This window comes from Trachypithecus francoisi, unplaced genomic scaffold (assembly GCF_009764315.1).
Source record: "Trachypithecus francoisi isolate TF-2019V2 unplaced genomic scaffold, Tfra_2.0 Lachesis_group15, whole genome shotgun sequence".
Classification (NCBI taxonomy): Eukaryota; Metazoa; Chordata; class Mammalia; order Primates; family Cercopithecidae; genus Trachypithecus; species Trachypithecus francoisi.
Genome location: NW_022681460.1, coordinates 73573965 through 73599607, shown reverse-complemented (window position 1 = coordinate 73599607; position 25643 = coordinate 73573965). Strand labels below are relative to the sequence as shown.

General features: G+C 37.9%; 1 protein-coding gene across 4 annotated transcripts in view; it reads right to left on the bottom strand.

The window, feature by feature from the left end:
- Nucleotides 1-25643, bottom strand: part of HIVEP2 (HIVEP zinc finger 2) — a 198756-nt gene that overhangs the window by 100639 nt on the left and 72474 nt on the right. The window contains exon 1 of one of the 4 annotated variants that reach the window (XM_033235240.1): nt 19898-20104. The exons of the other annotated variants lie outside the window; for them this stretch is intronic. The gene's annotated coding sequence lies outside the window, so the exon portion shown is untranslated. Of the gene's footprint in view, nt 1-19897; nt 20105-25643 lie in introns of those variants that run through there. 4 annotated transcript variants of the gene reach the window in all.

Genomic DNA, 25643 nt, shown 5'->3' with positions numbered 1-25643 from the left:
GCCTCAAAGACTAGTAAGAGTGTGAAGGGGTAGAGAACAGACAGGCCTACTAGGCCACAGCATCACAGAACCAAGTAGAGAAAAAATTAAATGATAAACAGAGTCAGACACCAATCAGGTCAAATAAGTCAAAGACCCAAAATAAGTCACTTAATTTCAAAATTAACAAGTTAGAGATGTTCCTTGCGAAAGCAGGTGGTCAAAACTGTGGAACGGTCAAGACAGATAAAGCAGTAGCTAGAAAAGCCATCAGGATTATTGGTTTTATTGTTTGTTTTCAAGATGGAAGGGACTGGAGCATATTTAAATTTTTCTAGTTGAGAGACCTTTAACAGCTATGGCCCTGAAAAAAAGTACAATGCCCTAACAATATTTTCCTGGATTAAATTTTGGCCACAGTGGAGAGATAATTATGACTTGATTGTGTTAATATAAAACTTCAAATTCTTAGCAATTGACTACTAATGATGATTTCATGATCTGGGGAGTCTTTAATTGAAGGAATATGCTGTTCTTCTATCAAATAAATCAATAAGGAATCGCATAACACTGTGGAGACATGTTGAAAATGAAACTACTAAAAGGTAAACTTTGACCATATAATTTTCAAGCTGAACAAAGCTTTACGGATCATCCACTGAAATCCCTTATTGTGAAACAGATTTAAAATCAATACAATAATAACAACTTCCACTGAAAAATATCAAAACTAAGTTTAAATTGTGCAAGACAGAAAATGATTACGATAAAGACTGCCCAAACTACTCTGTTTGAGAAACTGTTAAACATTTCATTCAGACATCTAGATGGGAGGGAATTCCTAAGTCTGGCAATTACAAGTTACCAGTAAGGGCACCGAGACAATTTCTGAAGAAGCACCCAGAAAGAATTCTCAGGCTGCTCACTGGCTGCTCACACTCCTAGCACATAATGACTAACTTATCTTGCTTCAGCTGGCATCATACCTCACCGGGGTTCTCACCCTGAACACTGTCGCAGGACAAGAAAACAGTCACTTTGAAAACAGTAAACAAGAAACCCAACTGAAAAATGTTAGTTTTACAGTCTTGTGGTTTGTGTTGTGTGATCATAATGGAAAACCCAGTTTTATTCATGTGATGAAAAATTCAGGAAAAAAAAGTGTTTCTTTATAACTTAGAAAATTACTTCTATAAGGTTAGTTTCTGGGAAATATAAAAATAATAGAAGCACTTTCATATTCTTTCATAAGTTGAATTTAGAGTTTTCCAACTCCCTTAAGAGGTGAGAAGGAAAAGCAACAACAACAAGAGGAAGCAACTGTAGCTGGCCTGGAATCAATAAGTCCTGGTAATAGGATTTGGCTCATGGCCAAGAGTGGGGTCCACCTGCTCTCACTGTGGTAAGACTCAGGGTTGAGGCTCTTTTATATACAGACACACACATATAACCACAAGCATGATTTAGTTTCTCTATAAGATGTAGCAGATTGTTTTGGCAAACTAGACTCATTAAGCTGCTGTGATCTCCACAAAGAGGAATGTTAAAAGTTTGGGTTGACTATTGAAAGCTTTAAGGAAATGAAAGGTCTAGAAACGGTAATGGAGTCTGAAACAATCATCACAGAGAAAAATAAAAAATAAGCAACATTTACTGAGTATTTTCACATTTAATCTTTTATGAGGCAGGTACAATTATTACTCCAGCTTACAGAGGATTTGAGGTCCCAAAAAGTTCAAGAACTTGTCTATAGCCTCACCATAAGTGCTGGAGAGAGTTTTTTAAAATATTTTAAGCCTAACTCTGAACCATCCCTCTTGAAAATAGACACAGTGGCAATATAAAGAGATTCATGGGTTGAAGAAATGTAAATATCCTGCCATGACTGGCACCCAATTTTCAGTTCTAGTCATAATAATTCTGATCTGACAAAAGGATCACCATGCCAAAAGAATGTTTAATGTATCGAACCATTCCTGATTACTCAGGAATCAGGAAGTGAATCAGAAGCTAGAAAAATTACCAGATACCTATTTTTTTCCACATCAGAGAAGCAAACTCTATTTGAGCTGGTATGACAGAACCCCATGGTGGAAGAGTTTCAGTGGGGTTCACTCATGTCTTTATACAACAATGATACACTGCTTTCACACTTAGAACAAAGGTCATTGCTTTAAATTTGGCAACAAAATCAAAGTCTTTCTTATCTGGCTCAAGAGTATTATTTTACCCAGATCATTGTCCTAATTTACTTTGGCAATAAAAAGTGTTTATTACTATAAAGTTAGGCTAAAATTGATGGGTTTGGGAGACTTTACATACCATGTTCCACTAGGTTAATTTTGGAGGGCCTGCCATGCTTTCTATCTTTAGAAAATATAGTCTATTTCTCCCTTCTTAAAACTACAGATTTCCCCCCAAAATTTAAAACTTCAATACATGATATTATTTTAAATTTTAACGTTATTATTGGGAAATGACTTTAGTTAATTTTTCTATCAAGAAGTAGCATTCTGCTTTTTTTTTTTAAAATAAAATGCTCACGATAAACTCTTTTTCCTCTCATTTATTCAATTATTCATTCAACAAACAATTGTGCATTCCCATAAGCCATGATTCTTGTCTTCACGGAGCTCAGGGGCTAGTGAAGATCAGACATTGAAAACAGAAGTTAATGTGTAGACCACAAAACAAAAGGCATACTGTGTAATCAATTATATAACAATATTTGAGAAAGGCAGCACTCTTCTAAATTCTTTAAAACTTGGGAGCTAAGTATCCCTCCTATCATGATCTGAAATATAGAGTAATTCCTAAATCCACCACAGATACACTTCATTTCAACAACTCCCAGATGTCTCAGGACACCCTGAACCCAGTTTCAAAACTCATCAGCATAGATTTTTTTAAAGACTTCTCCAAAGAAGTCACTGGCCCACCACTGTCACATTCTAGCTTAGGTAGATTTATCACTTAATCTAATAAATCAATTTGTGCAGTGTGACAAATTTAGAGTAAGAGGGGAAAAATACATAAGATACTCAGAATTGGAAAACCCTTTAGGTCTTAGAGTCTTCTGTGTTGTATCCTTCTTTGTCTAAAATGATAAACATTCCTACCTTCGAAAAATTTGATATATAAACGTTTGTCATTTGATGCAGAAAGTGAGGTATTTTTGTGCTTATCTTTGAATTACTCTAAACTCCTCTTAGTTTAATTGCATACTTGTACAACATATACCTCTTTTCTTACTTTCTCTAGAATCTGCTAAGATTCCAGTTATTTTCTTATTGACTTCCTTCAGTTGGTAGCTAGATCCATGGATCAAGGTATTTTTATTTTCCTCTCTTGGCAGACTAAGTTCATTTGGCACAGATTTGTAGACAATATCATGTCCAAAAGGAATCCAAGGAAATTACCAGATACCTATTTTTTTCCACATCAGAGAAGCAAACTCTAACTAATCCAGCTTGTCTGCCCTCTGAGCTTGGGGCTTAGTGTGAGAAGTTACACTCCCAGTAGAGGGGGGACTCTAAGCTGGCTACCCAGAGGGTCTCCCTGTGGTTTCCACAAGAACTCACTTGTAACAGGTGCTAGCACCTGTTCTTCTGGCTCCCAGAATAGTTCCTACTTAAAATGAATCATATTCTAACAGTTCACTTTTAAGCTTACTATTTGAAATTTGGAATGTGTTTCCCTCTAGAATCAGTGTCATAAATACTGGTTGGCATGCCAGGCCACCCTTCAAAAGCCTGTATAACCTGATTTAGAATTTGCCTAATGCAATGTAATAAGAGCAACATAGAACCTACCCGCCTTAGATGGCATAGCTTCTTGTCAAATAGTCACACTGAGAAATTGAGTCAATAGGATATGAAACTGCCTTTTCCTACAGGGACCATAAAAGTCTAAGTGAAACTCTAACGGGTAAATAACAAAGTAAGAATAGGAAGACACAGATGGGCCAGGGGCATCAGTAGGAAGAATCTCAGTGGTTCTTGTCTTTTGTCAGGGCAGCAGTGGTGGTCCAGGTAGCAACAGGTAGTGGTCTCTGTTGCATTGGTAGCAACAGAGATGGCAGAAGAGTGGAAGAGAAAAGAGGGCAGGGAAAATAAGTGAATCAGAAGCTAGAGCAGCCTTTGAAAAGGGAGTGTCCTAGAATTGAGGGCAAGAGAATTGAGGAAGAGAAGGGAATTCCGACCACAAGTCAACCGGGGAATTCCCTGGTTGGGGTTGCCATTCACTCCGTCACTAACTGGAAATAATCACTGTTTAGTCACGTAATGTTCAGTCTTTGTTTCTTACTCTGGTTTCTTAAATTCAAGCTCTGTGTCGTTCATAAAAACCTGGTTCAGGCTGGTGGCTGTGCAATCCCCCTCAGATTTATTGTTAGTCTGTGGTGGTTCTCAATTAGGGTGATTCTGCCCCCTTAAGGGACACTAGGCAATATCTGGGAGTTCTTTCTGGTTGCCAAGACTGGGAGTGGGAAGGGGTGTGCTATTGTACCCTGGTGGGTAGAGGCCAGGGATGCTGGTAAATATTCTACAATGCACAGGATAGTTGCCCACAACAAAGACTTATCTGGCCCCAAGTGTCAAACCATGCTAGAGTTAAGAAAACCAGTAACATTATAACCCTGCTGCAGTAACTTTCTGGTACATGTTACTGTGCTCCTGGTGTTTAAGCAAGTGATTATAACAAAAATCCTGTAGACTGTTACTCAAACTTCATCGTGAAGATCTGCTCAACCAAGAGAAATTCTACAAAAAAAACCCATAGTATTCTTCAGAATTACAAAGTGTGACATTTGTTTTTTAATTGAAGATGTCCAATCAAGACAGCCAAACTTTGGGAGGCTGGCAGAAAGGGCATGGTATGAACTTGGTCACCTGAATGTAACTGAAGTTTTCCAGGGAAGGCACTGCACAAAATCCCCTGTGGATGTGAACCCTGCCACCAATGCCACATCCTGCTTCTCAAGCTTTTCCATAAAGAGCAGTTGTATTCCTCCCCAAGCATCAAATGACAACCCAGGAACATGCACACGTTCCTGAAATGCTCTCAGCCACCCAGTATTAAAGCAATAATCTCCCCTCGGGAAAAGTCCTACTAGGCCAGATGTAGGAAAAAGAATGAAAGCAGACACAGCTTTCAGGTCCACTCCACCACAAATGACTCCATGACCAGGGCAAGGAACGTTAAGTAATTTCTTTCTGGTCCTTTTTTCCCTCAACTAAAAGCAGAAAAAGTTTGGCTTAGTCATCTCCAACTTCACTTTCAGTTCTCACCATCATGCTGGTTTTCTTCCCAAAAGGTAAAGAGAAGGGAATCAGCTCCAAAGAAAGTAGGTAAGAGTGAGCCTGTGGAACCCGCTTCCTTAAGGGTCCTAATCACATGGAGTGTCTGTGGGCTACAACAGATGAATCACCCACGTGGTAGTACACCCACAAGAGCAACTTTTCTGAACAAAGGCGAAAGTTGGCCCCAAGCTTGATAGACGAAGCCTCCATTGAGCTGAATGAAGGCCACATGAGAAATGCTGACTGTGAGAATGAAGGACCAATCTTTGTGTGTGCACAGCAGGGAAAGGACTAATCATTCCACACTGGCCTCTTCTGCCACAATCTTCTGTATAGATAACCATCATCCCCAGAGCACCATCTTTTCATTAGGAAGGACAGAAGAAGAAGAGTACAGTGCGTTTTAAACTGTCTCTGTATTATAACAAAAATCACAAACAAAAACAAAATGGGCACAAACAGTATGAATTTAAGGAGCCTTTAATTATAATGGCAAATACTTTATGTACTTATAACCATGTGGTAGAAACCCAAATTAGTTCTGGGGAACCTCTCAACTATACTGAATTATCTACTGAGAGAGGTTTTGTTCATGGATCTACAGTAAGAAAGGAATCTGTTTTCCTGAGTCTCCCTACCGAGTTTTCTATGCTGTGCTTCTGTTCATATGCTTAAGTGAGCCATTTAAAAGGAAGAGTGTCAAAGGTAGACTCAGGCTTTACCAGTATGAAAGTGTAAAATTATATTTGTATCCACAGATTTCTAAAATCTGAGTATGCAAACTTATTAAAAATACATTATAGTGGAGGCATATATAAGAAGTGAAAGTAATAAAATGCATTTCTTATTACTGCCTTTTCAACATTATCACAACCTCACAGGGCTATGTTTTCCCAAATGAAACAACAGAATTTTAATGTGTCTGAAATTTGAGACCTTCTGATAAATTATGCTTGTTTGCTGGTTTTGTTGTTTTTCGGTTTGTTTGTTTTCAGTAAAGGCTTGCACTTTATAAAATATCTGTCTTCAGTATTTGACAGCACTTAGCAACCATTATCTCATTACTTTTTACCACATCCTGGTAAGGGGGAAATGGCAGGTAACTGCATCACTCTTCACTAAAAAACAGACAGCAAGGGGTTAAAAATAAATAAATAAATAAAAGGTCTCCCAGTTCCACCTACTGCATGCACCACTTTAACATCTAGGATTCTCCCCAAACCATTCTCACAGAAAAAAGTGAAAAGAATCTCCTTTGACTCGCTTTGGTCACTGCCCCCAAGATACTGAAGACTCAAAGATACTGAAGACTTCAATGTACAGTACATTGGGGGTGAAACTAAAAGGCATATGCAAGAAGTTGACTCCCCTCTCACTGCAAATAATTCTAATATGACCGATGTGCTACAGAAATCAATAGCAGTAATGATTACCTTTTCAGGAACTGCTTCAGCAGTCAGCTGGAGAGGGGGCCTTGCTAAGCCCAGGCACACTGCCTGGATCAAGCACTGAAAACAAGCTTCACAAAAGAGAAGCGTGAGTAATTTACTTATTAAAGAGATAACTGTAAAGTCTGATACAAACAGACAAGCGTAAAGCCTTCAATGCACAAACCAAATGCTTGGCTTGGAGACTATAAAATGCAATCAGCAATGAAATCTAGGTTATATTACCCAACTTTCAAAAGTCTAATGCCCCTTTTTATCCTTAGAAAGATGACACAAAGAAATGACCTGTGAGGGAGAGTTCTGGTTAGCAGGGGCTCCCCAAAGACACTGAGCCCACAGCAGGAAGTGGAGGGGAAACCTCAGTAACTGGTCGGAGACCAACCTGGTCTTCCGTGTAAGGTACAATGCAGATAAAGGGGATTACTGTACTTCAAGTGGGTTCTAAAGCATTCTACATTATTCAAAAGGACAAAAATCTAGTCAGGTGTTGCCCAAATGGTCTCCTCTGTGATCATTTTTCTCATGTTGTTCAGAAATGTAGTGGTGATAGTGCATTTGTGAGACTCTGTGGCCAGGAAACAACATCTCTGTAACCCCAATTTTAAAATCATGACTTCACCGTCACCAACCAGCAAATACCAAAAACAAAAAGGTAAAAACATCTAAAACACTGTTAGAAAATGAAGCTTGAGTTCATGAGCAAATTAGAAAAAAAAAAAAAGTCATTTGCCATCAGATGTTGTCTGTCAACTTAAAAAAAAAAAAAAACCCAAATAAAAAGATAATTCAAACAGTTCTTCTACAATAAGCTATTGTATAGCCCCTAGATCTAAGTCATTCACAACTCCCGGAAATAACTGCATATTCGCCAAATGCTCTTATTTTGTATGTTCTCATGGGGTTTCAGGACTTGTGCAAATTGTTTTCCAAGCACCATCCGGCCATAATGACCAGGTTAGAACTGATAATTATGCCTGCCTGTCTATAGGTTTGTCAGCTAAAGAAATCCACAGACGGCTGCATCATGAGCAGAATTCTACTTCGGGTGCAGCTGTGCTGACCACACTGCATTAGAAAAACAACCCTCTTTGCAATAACCAGTTCTGGGCATCACTGGTTAAAAAAGACTAGTTTCCTGTTTTTCTCAAAAACTTCAGAGTGTGGGTGTTGCTATTTTTTACCCCACCCACACATTTTTCTTTTTAATTGTTGAAGATTAGGTGCTGTAAACACCTAATCATGAGCATTTTTTTATATTAAAACTCTGGGTTTAATTTGAGGTCAGATTTATTCTTTCCCAGAAGGGGACTCCCCTTTGTTAAGACTTGTGTGGCTTCTCCTGCGGGAGCAGGGAAGCCACGGGGCTGCAGACTGCTGTTTAGGAGGCGCTGGGGTCAGGTCTTGGGTGGGGGAACTTATCTGTGGCCCGGTGTTCCCCAGGCAGCTGTCCCCCACCATTGGCCTCCTGATGGCCTAGCTATGCATGGTCCCTGGCAGGGATGCTGCAGCTGACCTAGGGCAACAGGTGGTTGGGGGAAGACGGGCTATTCCCCCTAAAAGAGTATCTCAGCCCAGGCTTGGGAAACAGCCCTTACTGATGAAGGCCGGGTGACTAATAGTGACATAAAGTATCAAGATCCCAGACATATCATCTTATTTCTGTTTATACTATGCCATTTCTCTTCCTCACTTCGAAATGTAATTTCCTTTCTTTCAAGAGGAGTTTGAAGTATATGAAGGCAGTGCACATTCTAGCAGGGCTGCTCCTGGTGCCTGACCCCCTCACTTCACTCTGGTCCCTCTGCAAATATCACTACCTTGCAGATCCCCCCTCTCCCCTACCTAATTAACACACAGGCATGAGTGCTGGGTAGAATGACAGATATCTGTCTCCCACTCTCAGAGGACGCAGCACTGCTCTGTTCACTCCTATAGCCCCAGTGCCTTAAACAGTGCTTGGAAAATAGTAAGTGTTTGATTAATATCTCTTGAGAATAAATGACCCCCTCCCTTATCTGCTTTATCTTTTATCACACCTCCTCTCACCTGCTCTCTTATTTTATTTATTTATTTATTTATTTTTTTTTTTTTTTTTTATTTGAGATGGAGTTTCACTCTTGTTGCCCTGGCTGGAGTGCAATGACGCGATCTCGGCTCACTGCAACCTCCACCTCCTGCATTCAAGCGATTCTTCTGCCTCTGCCTCCCGAGTAGCTGGGATTACAGGTGCCCACCACCATGCCTGGATGATTTTTTTGTATTTTTAGTAGAGACAGGGTTTCACCATGTTGGCCAGTCTGGTCTCAAACTCCTGATCTCCAGTGATCCACCCACTTTGGCCTCCCAAAGTGCTGGGATTACAGGTATGAGCCACCCTGCTCAGCCCTCTCACCTGCTCTCTTGGGCACACCTCTCTGGAAACCCTCATCTACTATATGCAATTTGTTTACATCTGCCTTTTTTATAATCCATAAATTCGTGGAGCTTGAGGACTGGGCTCAGCAAACCTGGCATATAACAAATGCTCAATAAACATCTGCTGGGTGTTATTAAATGAATAATTTGTGATTACCCACTTTGAAGCCAGGAACTACGTAGATACGGTAGAAAAACATTCTGTCTTTGATTTTTTTTTAACCAATACTATAACTTTTGATCCGTACAAGAAAAGTCTGAGGCATTTCCTCAGCCAACAATATATGCTTAAAGGCAAAGCAGTAAGACTTAATCTAGGAGGATCACTTGAGCCCAAGAGTTCGAGACCATCCTGGGCAACAAAGGGAGACTCCGTCTCCACAAAAAATTGAAAAATTTATGATGTCACATGCCTGTAGTCCCAGCCATTTGGGAGGCTGAGATGAGAGGACTGCTTCAGCCCAGGAGGTTGGGGCTGCAGTGAGCTATGATCCTGCCACTGCACTCCAGCCTGGGCAACACAGCAAGACCCTGTCTCAAAAAAAAAAAAAAAATCCACATAAGCTTGTCGAAACAAAGACTAAAGAAATAAAACCTTAAAGAAAATGATAAATGAGGCAGGACGCGGTGGCTCACGTCAGTAATCTCAGCACTTTGGGAGGCCAAGGTGGGCGGATCACCTGAGGTTAGGAGTTCGAGACCAGCCTGGCCAATATGACGAAACACTGTCTCTACTAAAAATAAAAAAATTAGCCAGGCATGGTGGTGTGCACCTGTAATCCCAGCTACTTGGGAGGCTGAGGCAGGAGAATCACTTGAACCCAGGAGGCAGGTGTTGCAGTGAGCCGAGATCACAAAATTGCACTCCAGTCTGGGCAATAAGAGTGAAACTCCATCACAAAAAAAAAAAAAAAAAAAGAAAGAAAGAAAGAAAGAAAAGAAAAGAAAATGATAAATGAAATGTTTATTGCTGTACTGCTATGCAAGAAGTTGAAGTAATATCCTTTGGAAAGTTCCTGAAAAGAAAGAATTCTAAGCAAAATCAAAATCTTCATTTTTGTTAAAGTTCACAGTAGGGAAAGTGTTAAATCTTTTTTTCTCCTGTAAGTTTTCCTTTTAAAGGAAAGGTAGAAATTCAGCAAAGATCTGTATCCCCTCAGACTTCCAACATTTTTCTGAACTGAAAAATGATATGAAAAAAACCGAGCCACAATCACCCTTATATGTTATGTACATGCATTGACTTCATATCACTCCCACTCATGTTAAGAAGAATCCAGGTGATAAAAACTTAAAAGAACTCCTGATGTGAGGAAAATATATGTATTTTTTAATCACTTGTTTCAAAAATTTTAAAAAATTATCACTTTGGGAGGCCAAGGCGGGTGGATCACGAGGTCAGGAGATGGAGACCATCCTGGCTAACATGGTGAAACCCTGTCTGTATTAAAATACAAAAAATTAGCCAGGCATGGTGGCAGGCACCTGTAGTCCCAGCTACTCGGGAGGCTGAGGCAGAAGAATGGCATGAACCTGGGAAGCGGAGCTTGCAGTGAGCCACGATCGTGCCACTGCACTTCAGGCTGGGCAACAGAGCAAGACTCCGTCTCAAAAAAAAAAAAATTATTAATATGTACATTCATACTATAAAGCTCTACAACAGTGGTCCCTAACCTTTTGGGCACCAGGGACTGGTTTCATGGAAGACAATTTTTCTATGGACTGGCGGCAGGTGGGGGGTTGGGATGACTGAAGCGTATTGAATGTATTGTGCATTTTGTTACTATTATTAGCACATTGTAATAATGAAATAATTATACAACTCAGCATAGTATAGAATCCGTGGGAGCCCTGAGCTTGTTTTCCTGCAGGAAAACTAGATGTCCCATCTGGGGGTGATGGGAGACAGTGATAGATCATCATGCATTAGATTCTCTTTGGGCAAGTGACCCAGATCCCTGGCATGTGCAGTTCACGATAGGGTTCACGCTCCTATGAGAATCTCACGCCAGTGCTGATATGACAGGAGGTGGAGCTGAAGTGGTAATGCTCGCTCACCTCCGCTTATCTTCTGCTGTGCAGCCCAGTTCCTAACAGGCAACAGACCACTAGTGATCCGTGGCCTGGGTGCTGGGACCCGTGCTTTACAGGCTATCCATTGCTGCACAAATTTTATAGTAGCTTTATTCTGCACAAATTTTGCAACTTGTCTAAGCAATAGACTTTTTAAAATGAGAGAAAGCTTCTTTAATTCCCATGTTCCTTATTTAATGTTGGAAAAACTAAAAGAGAAAGAGAAATTAAGTCAACTATCATTTCACAGAAGACACACATCTATTTTCAAGGAAGTTAAAATCTACTTAGACAGTACACGAACATGCATACATCAGATAACAGAAACATCACAACAGAATGACATGCCAGCAAGTAACACCTGAAGACAATACTGTCAACATATTCGAATGCTGAGGCTTATTCACAAAGGAAAACACAGGCTAGAATAACAGACCTCCTTGGTTATGTATGTTTGTAAATAACATAATCATTGTCTTATATATTATTACCAAGTAGCAAAATCTTTCCCCATTCATTGATAGATCAATTGGAATGGCCTTCCCCCGTATGATTCATATATAAGACGAAATTTACTAATAATGAGAAGTTTTGACATAGGTACTAACGGCTTGAGATGAGTAAACCAGATTTTATATATGAAAAACATATTGTCCCCTCCCATGGAAACCAGAGCTATGAGGTAATAACATTGGAGGAAATATAAGCAACATGCCAGAGCAAAGAAGTAATTCTGTTACTTGAAGGTATCCTTGGATAAAATAGAATAGCACCATATACTAACAGAATTTATTTTAAACCCAAATGCACATTTTTCCCATCAGATTGTTGGTAAAAAGTAATTAGTATGAAATGGTAATGCCCCAAATTTAACATTCCAAAAGAATCTGTTTGGGCTTTCTTTCCAAATCATCACGTAAATGCCCTTAAAATTTGCCCTCTCCCTCTAAAGAATTTAATGTCATCTAAGTTCAAAGTTGTCAGTCCCACACTTTCAAATTATAAATAGATAAAACTCAGTGTATGGAACTTCTGTTGAGAAAAGGATTCCATTTCAAAGTGGGCTCCTAAGAAAGAAATGGTAGGTAAGCACACCAGTCCGGGTGGAAGCCTTACTAGAGATTAGAATTTGGTCCACCTACAAGAACAGCTGGCTATTCTGGACAGCTGCAGGATGATGGGGGAAATAGCTTGAGAGCTACTGATTGCTGTAATAATTAAAACCAACAACGACAAAGCGGCACGTGAAGTTTTATACTGTTAGTTAAATTTTTTTTTCAGGGAAATTCAGGTTTATAAAGTTAGAGTGGCACATCAGCCCCAGCAATTTGTTAAGACTCTATTATCAATCTTTTATACTGGAATCTGTCAGCAGCCCTACATTCTCTTTTTACACTACAGAGAATAAACGCTAATACCCAAAATGTGTGTTTGACTAACATATTTACAAGAATAAAGCAAATTTACTGTACTAGATTACAGATGTGAAAAATAAGTGTCACTCCTTCAAACAATTTCTCCCAATTTCTCCTACCTTTGACAGTTTCAAAAATTGTGTATGCGTGTATATACATACACACACGTATATAGATACATGTACACAATTTTTGCATTTGCTACATTAGCAAGTCTATTATTATGTAATATATCTATTACATATGTAATATATAATTACATATAACAGGTTATATGTATTATATGTTATATAAAATGTAATATATTATATATTACATATAATATTATACATTGAATAAATTCTCTGTTCACAGCTCCATAATACACCATGAAATTTAATATGAAACCTCTTATAGCAAAACTATATGTTAAAACAAACTACCAATTATAGCAGTTTGGGTTACTTTAATGTAAATCCTAGATACAAACCAAATCTTTTGTATCTGCCTTGTCCAATGTTCCTGACATTAACACATTAAGACTGTTTTTATTTCAAAATCTCAGATCCTTTTGGAAATTACAAATTAACTTCTTTAAATTACTAATGGCTATTAACAATTACTATACAAAAAAATAGATTTTCTAAGATATTGCTTCCTGAAGAATCAAAGCATATAGGATAATATATTACAAAATATTTCTAAAGATAGGACACAGCAAATATCAAGTTATGAATTTTTTAAGAGATTTTAATTGAGTTCTCAGAAAGAAAGAGGAAATAAAATAAGTTTAGAGAAGAGGTCAAATTCAATAGTAAATGTCATGCCAGGTTGAAAGTAAATGAAAAATACCAAAGTCTTCACAATACCTCACATCTACATTCATCTAACTATGCTTTTGCATATTGCGCATTTTGAGGTCCCTGCTCTGTATGAATCTCTCGAACAGAGACTAGGATCCCCCAAGGAATAAGACACACTTCTTTCTGTGGGAAAGTTCACATTCCAGTGAGCACTGATTCAAGGAATATTTGTAGTCCACAGGTCCCAAAAACACACTTATAAGCAAAATCTTTATTTAAATCTCATGCTTATTATTTTATGTAGCTTTTGTTCCATGTGGAGAAATGTTTATACTGCTGTAAACAAAGATCGTATTAAGAGGATATGTGTGTTAGCAATTTTCAAATTAAATGTGCATGATTTACCTTTGCCCCTACCATTGGAAAGACCACCCAGTAAGCAGCCAGGCCAGCAAAAGGGCTGTAGGGGGTGTCCTTTCTTTCCTCTCTGCTACCCTTGTTGAATGTTTTACTCTTTTGTCTATCTCTCCCCTCTCAGTCCAGAAGCCTTGAACTAAAACCTGCTTTGGCTCACTCTCTGTATTTCACCTCCTGCTCAACTCCCAGCCCCATCACCAGCAGCCTACAGGAGTGTCAGCTGGAGCCTGGAGGTCCCTTTCACCAAGAATTCTAGGAACAGCCTAGAAACAGAGGGTAAAGTGCTGCTCTCACAATAGCAGAAAGAGCTGTGTTCCTCAACGTCACAGCTTATCACTCAGAATGAAGTTTTCCAAAGAAACTGACAACCACATTTTAACTTCTTAACTATTACTAACACTTCAAGTACACTACAGGTCAACTCAACTTTTATGACTTAGTGAAAAATAATAAATATGAATAATAAAAATGTTTATACTTTGAGGATATTGTATATGCACATAGAGGAGCAAAGAAAACCGGAGTCCACACAAAACACTTGTTCACTCAATACTTTTTTGAGCACCTAATAACTTCGAGGTATATACATTTGCTCTTATATATATAACTCAGTTAAATGCCTTTATTCTATTGCCTTTCTTTTTAAAGGATTGCTTCTGAGAATTAGAGACTTTAATTCCATTTATCCTCCAAAATAATAAACACAGGGTAGGGAAAATTCACTACACAAATCTTTCACTCACATTGATGACACTAAATCATGTCCTCAGAATTTTCCATTCCCTGAAAGTCCTAACCCTGTGAGAATTCATATAGCCAACCAATTCCATTACAAACTGCAGTGACCTCCCAAGGGGCTGAAACATCTATCCAAGTCATCAATTCTCATATAACAAAAGTTAACTATGTCTATATCTATGTCTATCTACCCACACGTGCTAGCACTTAGAATTCAAAAACAGATTTTCAAAAATAGTTTCTTCCAGCAAGAGATTTATTAAAGCCACGTGAATTTTTTTTTTTGGTTTTGTTGTGGTTGTTTTTTTATTCCTTAATAAGAAAATAAGTCTCTTGACAGCTACTATTGCTCTAGGAAAACCAAATCTCTTCTGAATGATTTCAGATATCCAATATGCTGCCATTTTTATACTCCAAGATAGAATTTGGATGGCTATGTATAACCCATGAATTCAAATTTTGTTTTCTATTGTGCTTCTAATTGCTTATTCAGTTAGGATGTGGGATGATGCACATTAACACTATCAGGAGCATTTTAAGAAAATGCTGAGTGAAAGACATAAAAATCCTAATTTCATTAAAAATTAGCCAAAAGAGACATTAGGATTATGCTACTAACTAGTGAAGGTCTGAAACTGAGAAGAGCGAAAAAGGAAACACTTTAAGGAATAATGTTACTAGTACTTTTTTCTTTTACTTAGTTCAATTCCTGCATAATTAATACAGTAATACTTAATAAATGCCAATGAACCTACCATTTTCTCTCTTGAAGTTTAATTAGGTGATTGACTTCAGGCATACTATAAATTATAATGACATTTTAATTACTTTTTTAATGTGCACACTTAAAAGATTTATAAACAGGAACAGAACAGCCCAGTACATTGAAAAGAGGCACACCAAACGAAATGAAGCACATGACCTAGGACAATGACAGGCAGACAATTTGTAGGAGATAGAGGTGAACCAGAAAGGGTTTCACATGCTTCAGTAAACATCAGCTCTACTGCCTTGGGACGAGTTAGGAACAACCTATTCAGGCTTTTTAATAATCTTAACTTATAAGGAAGGAGCTGGATTCCTCTGTCAGTTACACTTCTAGGCCATCCCAAGACAGCCTCTTCTTACAGTGATAAAGCACAGACTTTCGAGGATCAGACCTTGGTTCAAATCCTTCCTTTACCATTGGCCAGCTGGATGACCTTAAAAAAATTAACCTCTCTAGGCTTTGAGTTCCTCATCTGTAAAATTTGTAAACAGAAGAAAATACCTGTTTTGGAGGGCTGAAGTGGAAATTAAATTAGGTAAGCAGTATGCTGCACTGGTGAAGAGGCATGCTCTAAATCAGACTTTCTGAATTCTAATCCTGGCTCTGCCTTTAATGCCCTCTAGAACCTTGGGCAAGTTATTTTGTTTCCTTGTGCCTCATTTCCCTCAACTGTAAAATGAAGATAATATCAGCAACAACCTCGAAAACTTGTTGAGAACCTAAATAAGTTAATACACATAAAGCACTCCTGGCTGGCAGATAGTAAGTGCTCAATAGATGTTAGCTACTAATAAATCACTGAGCATAATCACTGATGCACGATACTTAGCCATACTTAATTTTTCTTCCTTTTATACAACCCTTATTTCCCATTAGTAGACAGTTCCTGAAATTCCACCTCTGCTGTGAAATTTTCTCAGAGTTAGGTCAGTGCTAACTCCTCACTCCTTTATTATCTCTTTCTCCCATGTATGTAGATCCATGTCAAAGTGCCTACCTTTAAGTTTCTATACAATGAGCATTTAGTCTTGGAGATTCTCTTTATGAGGCAGAATAGTAATTCCAAAAGAAATAGGTACTTTGATGCTAAGGACAACGAGGAGAATTACTGGCAAAAGGATAAATATATAAAGCTGTGGAAAGGGCCTTCTCTTTATCTTTCAGGTCGGTCTCTCCCTTAGTTGATTCGACCACATCAGGATTTCATTTTACCCTAATGGAGTGAAAGTGCAATGAGCCTCAGGCCAATGTGGCTACTTACCCCTTTCTAACTACTAAAATACAATTTCCCTTTGCCATGAACTATCTTTATAAAAAGTGAAAAAGAAAATAAAAATTAAGCTACAATCTTCCAGTGGGGATTTTCAGTCCTCCCTGTGGTAAACTGGTGAACAGGAGAAGCTGACAAAGGTTAAGGATCCAGAGGGTTATAAGAAATTTTAGGTAGGGAGGTACTGACTCCAGTATTTCTAAGCTGCTCTGGGTAAGTATGGTGGTACAATTCTTGTAATAAAGAATTAGATGTGTGTGTTAGTGTGAATATTTCTTTTAATCCAAATGCACTTATTCAGAAAGCATCACTGTCTGTTTACATCAGAAAATAACGATTTTACTCTTTTGCTATTATGTACTTTCATTGTCTTTTTTTTTTCTTTGCATGCTATTAAGTATCAAGTTTTATGTTAATAACTTTACAAGAAGGCTGTGGCCAAACCTGGTGAAGACTACACATCAGTGGTATTTCCTATTATACACGCCAGGCAATCATATATATACTCAAACAGATTGTATTAACTATCAGTGGTATTTATCACCATGGCACCTAATCTACTATATGTTCGGTCAAAGATAAAAAAGTATATGGCTTGAACTGCCTTCCACAAGCCAGTTGTTATCGTCACAGATTGATTGCAACAGATACACTTTTGGTACACAGAATCCGAACACATTATCTCTGACTCTTCCTCCACCCACTTCAGTGACAGCTTTGGTCAGCAACAGCTGCAGCTGATATATTACTCTACTTGTTTAAGAAAGTGGCATAAATATAGAGACGATATGACATAAAGCTGTGAATGCTGGACATGGCTCTTATAAAGTTTTCCTGAGCCAATCAAAAAAACAGGATATGTGCTAAAAGAATTTGCATATGCTGCCAGTTACTTAGAAAACATGTGGACAAATACATGCTTTCAGTAACTAATGAATTAATAAAGGTGGATTAGCATGCAAGCCTTGGTTGCTATCCTAATGCTTTTAAGGCAATAAAAATTCCAATAGGATCCCATATGAATTTCTTGAAATGTTGTGCTAGAATAGGTCATTTATTTTTGCATAAGTTCCTATTCTTGCAAATAAAAATAAATTTCCAACAGTTTCATGGTCACCCATTGAATAACACGACTTCAAGTCCTATGTATTGTCATTTTATACCTCTAATCTGGCATAGATTAGCAACAGAAAGGAAAAATTATGCATATAATCATAAAACTAGAAAGATCACATTGCAAGACTGCTGTGTCAGTAATTTCCGCTTTCAAGATTTACACAATGCTTAGACAATAGGTATCCTACCGGGCTACAGTTCACTTAACCTCATAGTCCAGCTGATGACTGATGAAGGGTCAAGAGGGTAGCAGACTTTGGGTGCACAACACTTCAATCCTTTATCAAAAATGGCAAGAGGCCACATACTACAATAACGGAACAAATACTTCCTTTTACCGTACAGTAAATTCCTTCCTCTGATTGGCTAAAGCTTCAGTGCATGGTTCACAAGAACAAAAATACATTCTATCATGAGCAAAACACATTTTAAAGAGCAATCACTTAAATCTCGGGCCAAGTGAAATGTCTATATCCCTATAATAATTAATAACCAAGTGTGTCTATTTGTCTCCTTATGCTAAAATGGCCATGAAAAAGTTCATTAGTGGACTTCTGAAATCTAACTCTTCAGCTCATGTTGCACAAATCCTTATACATCAAGACACACACCCACCTATAAAGGCAATTAAACTTTTCAGTATGTGCATGAAGAATACACAGAATGATCTAATTCAATATAGGGCAAACTACAATAATATTTCCTTCTTTTAAAGTTTTTAAAAAGCCCTATCCAGATCATTATTATAAATTAATTCAGAATCAGAGGACCATATCTATTTTGAAAGAAAATAAGGAGATAAAACATTATTCCAAATGTGTGAAATTCTGGTTAATTGGATTATATTATGGTAAATGAGAGTTAATCAGAAAACACTTATCCTAACCCATATTGTTGAAAAATCTTATTTTTCATAATTGATAAGTATTGCCTCTATAAGTATGGCATTTTCTCCTTTTTAGTCTGAACATTGATTCAAATTTGTAGAATAATATAGATTCAGCTTAGGCAGAAGATTTAAATATAATGTTGAAAATCCTAGATCAGTGGTTCTCGGCCAAGGGTGATTTTGCCCCCTAGGGGATATTTGGCAATGTCTGAAGACATTTTTGATTGTCACAACTGGGGAGAGGGAAAACTACTGGTATCTATTGGGTAGCTGGCCAGGAATGCTGCTATACATCCTACATTGCACATAACAGCCCCTCCAAAACAAAGAATTATCTGGAACCAAATGTCAACAATGCAAAGGTTAAGAAATCCTGGCCTAGATGTTGCTTTAAAAAATAAATTATTGAGAGTATGTCATGCTTTCTTCCAGTTACCTACCTCTTCCCTGAAAAATGAAGTGCATGTAGCCAAAAATGTATATTATAGCTAATCAAAATTTTACTCCATAAAAACAAATTTATTTGATAAATATATATAGTATCAGCTACACACAAATTTCTGACTCAGAGTAAAAAATGATTTCATAAAAATAATGTGTTCGAATGTAATACCCAAATCAATTCAATCTTCACACATTAACATGCATGAAATAATTATCTAATTTTAAAATTTGTTCTCAGTATTTAAAAAATTCTGAAGTACTATACTGAATTTTCTCTGATCACTTTCCCACAACTTAACTCACTTGATTTTTAACATGACAAATAGGGTACTCCAACTTTTAGAGCTATTTATAATCTCAGAACAGAAAGAAATAAATGTAAAAGTATATCACCACTTTTAAAATTTAAAATGTATTAAAAATGTATACTGAATTACAATAAGATTAACCAGTTAAATCAAATTAAGAATTACATTATATATACATTAATTATTTTACTCTACTCTCCAACTTCATTTTATTGACACAGTGACCCAAGAAGGCCTGGATTGAAAGGGAATTAATACTATTAATCTTGTACAACACACACATGTTCAACCATTAGATAGATGCTCATTACCTTCCTTCTTAGCAAAAGGAGAAGACTGATCCTTAATTTCTCCCACAGAACACTGATCCAAAGTGGCCCTTCACAGAGATTGAAATGCAAGCCTCACTCAGAGGCCACAAAAAGACAGGGAGGGGACTCTTAAAACCATCTGACAGTACTGACCACTGAATGGCTGCGCATTCATGTTCTACATATCACAGACAGAAGGTCCCTGGATCCCACCAAGACCCACCTGGGTCTGCAGCAGCCCACACCCTGCCACTCCTTTGCGGTTCAGCACCAAAGGTTATTACTGACTTGAACATTTTTATACAGCAGAGAAGGACCCGTGGGTTGGAATGAAGAAATATGTCCAGAATCCAGGAGGTCGGCTTCCTCACCATACACTCACTGACCACATGCCTGTGAGCCAGTCCTTGAGTGTCTCTGAGGCTCAGTGTACATATCTGTAAAACAGGTGTTGTTGGGAGGATTAAATGAAATCAATGTACATGAAAGACCTTTATAAACTGCCAGGCCCCATAAAACACATGAATTTGTTTTTTGCGGAATGTACAACAGGGCTTCCCCTTCTTCTTTCCCTGACGTTCCATGAGCATCCTCCTGCCCCCTTTTATTTCCTCTCAAGAGACAGGTCATCAAACTCAACCAAATCCCATCCGATAGAATCTACAACAGTCTGGGAGATGCAAATGGTACATTCCATCACTTTAACATGGAACTCTATTTCTTCCTGTAATCTGTATTGAGTGGCAAGTGCTCCAGGTGCATTACTTCACTTAGGCTTCACAACAACCCTACCATATAATAATCATCCCTGTTCTACCAGCAGAAAAGTGAAGCTCAAAAAGATTTAAAACTCACCTGATTTTCACAAAGCTAGAATTCAGGGAACCAGGACAGGAGGCAAGACCATTTAATTCCAGAGCCCACACTCTTAACCCCTACCACAGACAACCTCCCATTTTAAAAATAGAGTTGTTTCTAAAACCAAATACCAACTTTTGTGAAGTGAATCTCACAGTGTGCTGAGAGCCAAGCAATGTACAATTACCATACTACATAGATATACTGAATCTTTTCGCTTTGTACACCTACTCTTCCCGACTTTCTCTTGGTCAGGACACTGATAGCAGGAACAGTGAAACCAACATTTTGCCTAAAACATGGTTCTACCAGTGATTTTCTTAAGTTCAAGAAGAAAGTCGCTTCTCCACTGAGATATTTACAATCATCTCTGACACTGTAGAAGTGAATTGCTGGTATGTTTGGTGAGATAATGCAATCAGTGAATACATGAAAATAATGGTAATAATAATACATGCTTATTCATAATAACTTCCAGGTTACAGAATGTTTCCATTATACATTATCTCACTAGACTGGATCATCCAGCCATAAGGGGAATAAAAGATGTGCAAATACTGGAAGGAAAAAGGTAAGCCAAGTGTCAGAGTAACCAAAGAGAGAACTAGTGCCCAGGGTTCTTGCTTATTCACTCTACAACCAAAACTAAAATTTTGGAACTTCTGAAGGACTAGAAAAGAACACGTGACTTGTGATTCCAAAATAATTTTGAAATATTTTCCTTTTAAGGAAGATCATAAAACAAAACAAAAATTTTATTTAAAAAATTGTATCTGCATTTTTATATTATAAATATAATCCTAGAAATACAAAATTTACATTATGGAGCACACTGTGTGAAGAGATCAGAAGTAAAAAAATCACAAAAATACATAAGTAGAAAAGTACAATGGCATATGTTTGCATTAATACCCTGTTTGGCCCCTATCCATTTTTACCTCCTCTCTCCCCAGTTGCTACCAGCCCTTGCAGGCAGTTATAATGACTTAGTTTGCCTAACCCCCCCAGGCTTAATACAGGACTTTAAAAGGGACTCAATTAAGGCATGAAATGGTTAATCGATGGAAATTAGGTACTATAAAATAAATGGCACATAGACAAGCAACCCTAAGTTCAGCTGAAATGCAACTTTGAGCAAAAGCAAACCACAAATTTAATAGCACTACAACAAAAAATGCTCCTTTTGAACTTGACAGTTCCCAGTCATTCAGCCCAGAGTAACACACAGGGAACAGTCCTCAGAAAGTTCTGTGGTGTCTTCTGAATCACTGCCATTACCCGAGAAAACCCCAGGAAGTGGTTTGCCTGAGTAGCTGGACCAATGCGTAGGTATCAGCTGATGTCTCTCACACATACAAGTCAGTAACAATGGGGACATTGTGAAACCAGGAATAACCTTCCTTATCTTTAGTAGTTGGGGAAATCATTTCTAACTCAGTATATAACTTGGGAACAGGTCAAATGGTTAATTATTCACTGAAAGCCTAGTAATTAATCTGTGTTAGATCAAATATCATCAGACCTGAATAACATAAGGATGTCCGATGTCTGGAACAATGAGTCTTTGGAATCGCTTCCATAAAGCAGCAAAAAATCTTTCCTAAACAGTTATGACCAACAAAGCCTAATGCAGGCAATTGCTGGCAAAGACCAACAAAGCCTAAATGCAGGCAGTTGCTGACAAAAACTAATCAAAATGGACCGTGATTTCATAAAACCTTTCAAAGTCAGTTTATTTTAAAATATAAGTTGATGCCATCTTTTTCTGCTCCAGCAAATGGTTGGTGCAAACCACAGTATTATTAGGTGAAACTCTAGCTGCTGATAAATCTGGGCAGTTGCAAGCCAGTGAGCTCTCCCGGAAGAAAACCATGCAATGTCACAGAGTCCATCCTCACATGTTTTTATCTAACAACCAAAGGAAAAGGTCCAAGACATCCTGCCAAACCAAAACTAAGAGATAGTGTGATTTACCTAAACCCAGAGATCTGAACTAACTAGCTACCTCTTTTCTGCAACAGAAGTTAGCCCTTTAATGGCCACGATTGAGGATCATAAAAGGAAGTTATGATTTCATGCAGTATTGGGTTTCTTACAGTCCATAAATTTCCCACTGGACGCTTTTCAATGTATTAGCCCAATAGTTAGCACCCTTTTTGACTGATCTGGCTATTGTTTTTCTATATTCCCAGTATCTACAATCCCAGCTTCTGGAAGTATTAATTATCCAAAGGATCTAACAAGGTCACAAGGGCAACAATAAGATATAACTTTTACCCATAACAGCAATATTCCCCTCACAAGAAGAATCTGCAATTCCAATTCTAAAGCATTACACAGCAACCCTTTTTTACAGAAACCACACAGCTTTGACCCCAGCAAGAGCCCGCTGCACAGAAACATAGAACAGATTCACCTGTCTTCAACACTCAGCAGTATATGTAGCAAGAGCTCTCCAGCTCTCCTGTGCAAAGTCGCAGCCACCTTTTGGGAAATCCTTTATATCTATTCACTAGAAAAAAAAAAAAATGGCTGTATGCCCCCAATCTAAACAAGATATTTAAAGAAGCAGACTTTTTTTCTTATCTCTACTTTCCCAAAACAAGTGGATGCCTTAAAAACAAGCTATTTATTCAAAACAGCAAATTCTGGGATGGATTGAGAATTAATCCAATCACCAACATTATTTTGAACACCAATACTATTGACTAGTAAATGATGTACACCATGATTTACCATGGGCTATACTAAGTGTCTTTTATGTTATTAAAACTTAAAAAATCATTGTAAGTATATTTGACTAAATTATTTGAAAACAATTAAATAGGGAATCCTTTCCCCATTTCTTGTTTTTGTCAGGTTTGTCAAAGATCAGATGGTTGTGGGTGTGTGGTATTATTTCTGAGGGTTCTGTTCTGTTCCATTGGTCTATATTTCTGTTTCGGTACCAGTACCACACACATGTACTCTAGAACATAAAGTATAATAATAAAAAAAAATTTAAAAAAAAGAAACCAATGAATCCATGAATGGAATATATGATTACTTTCAATTTTGAGCACACATTTTCCAGCCACTCTGTATTGACAGAAATACACCATTTGCATATACTGAATTTGGCACGGTCATATAGCATTAGGTTCATATATTATATGAAAAAACAAGCCTTCTCCCCATTACCTCTTCCTATCCTGGCCTATGAGAATCTTAAGAACAGCCTCCAACAGAATGATAATAAATTAACATATTCATAAAAAGAATAGATGAGGTGTTCCCTAGCTCCTGAATCTTTTTAAGTTGACCAATAATTCTTCTAATTATCTAAGGAATGAGCAACATCCTTCTAAAATACTGAGTTTTCTGGGATCTGACCATCATCAAAAGGAACACACAGTTGCACCAATCCCTGAGCACTTAGCATGACTTCAGTCTGAAATGGGAGGACACACCGTACTTAAATTGACCCACTACAAATGGTTCCCCTCCACTCAGCCATTTGCTATTAAAAGAACCAAGCTGTTCTGAAGATAAGCAGGAAGAGGATATTCAAAATGTGTAGGCGGGATATTTTCACAGAGCTTCTCTAAATTCCAAATACCTGAACAAACTGAACCAAATTAAAAACTCAAGTTTTTAACCTGAGTTAATAAAAAACAATGTTCACTTCCTTTTTCAACCACTCATGAACACATTTTTATATAAAAACTTAAATGAAATAAAAATCTATAACAAAACCTTTGGTAAGGTTGCTTACAAATGTTTTCAAAACACCATGAAACCAGAAGTTTACATTTCCATTTTTAGATTTTTTTCCTCCAGTTCAAGCTTAACAAAGATATACCTGTTTAGTTGCTTTTTTAAAAAATCTATTTTTGTCCCATATAAATTAGTAAGCAGGCTAAGCATGATTACTGTTTTGAAATCAGTGTTTTCAGAAGACCGCACACCCCCATTGAATTATAAGGCATGTACTGAGTATATCCTATTTGCTATCACCATGGAAGTTCAAAAGAGTTATAACTATAAACCATAGCCCTATGCCTAAGGGCTAAAAATTAGGACAGGAAAGACATGTATATATAAAACAATTACACTCTTCTATGAGGGGTAGAGTCAAAAGAGAAGAAGGAAAATTATTGACAAATGCAACCAGCAAGGACCAAAAGAAGAACACTCAGGAGGGAAGAGAATGAGCAAAGGCTTGAAGATCTGAATAAACATGGTCCATTTATAGGACATTAACGAGGTCAACTGGACCGGATCAAAGGGCTTAGAGACACGATAAGAATTAAAACTGGCTAGGTAGGGCAGGGTCAGAGGTTCCCTGTCCTGACACCTTTGGTTTACACATAAGGAAGCTAGGCTCAAAGTGGTGAATGAGTCAACAAATTCTTTCTATATACCTCTTCTCTACTAGGCACTGAGATGCAGAGGTGAATAACAAAATGTCAGCGACCTCAGGGAGTCCACACTGGGGACAGTCAGACAAAAAATACATCAACTATTAAGCTGATCATTTCAGATTATGATCATTTCTATGAGGTAAAAATGCAATAAAAACTGAACTACGGATGGATGAAGGAAACTGCTCAAACTTGGGTCACAGATGGCCTGTCCAAAGAAGGGACATTTGAGTTGAGACTTAAACAATGACAAGGAGCCATGCAGGGGAGATGCAGGTTAAAAGGACTGCAAGTAGGAGAAACAGTAAGTGCAAAGACAGGGACAAAAACAAGCTCAGCAAGTTTAAGGAACAGAATGAAGGCCATTATGACTGGAACCCATCTGGGAATGGGGTGTGTAGGGGAAAATGAGCTCAGAGAAGCAGAGCCCTATGAGCCATGGTGAATAGCTTGGATTTTATTCTAAAGGTAAGGAGAATGAATCTATTAGAGAATCAGCAAGGGAGGGTGTTATATAACTTATATTTAACAGGCTATTCTAAGGAGTGTGGAGACAGGGAAGCCTGTTAAGAGCTTTTGCAGCATACAAGGCCAGATGCTGGTGGCTTGGACTGAAACTATAGCAGAGCAGAGAGTAAGAAGACATGACATTCAGCATTTATTTTGGAGAGAGAGCCAGAAGCACTTACTGGATTAAATGTGAGTCTT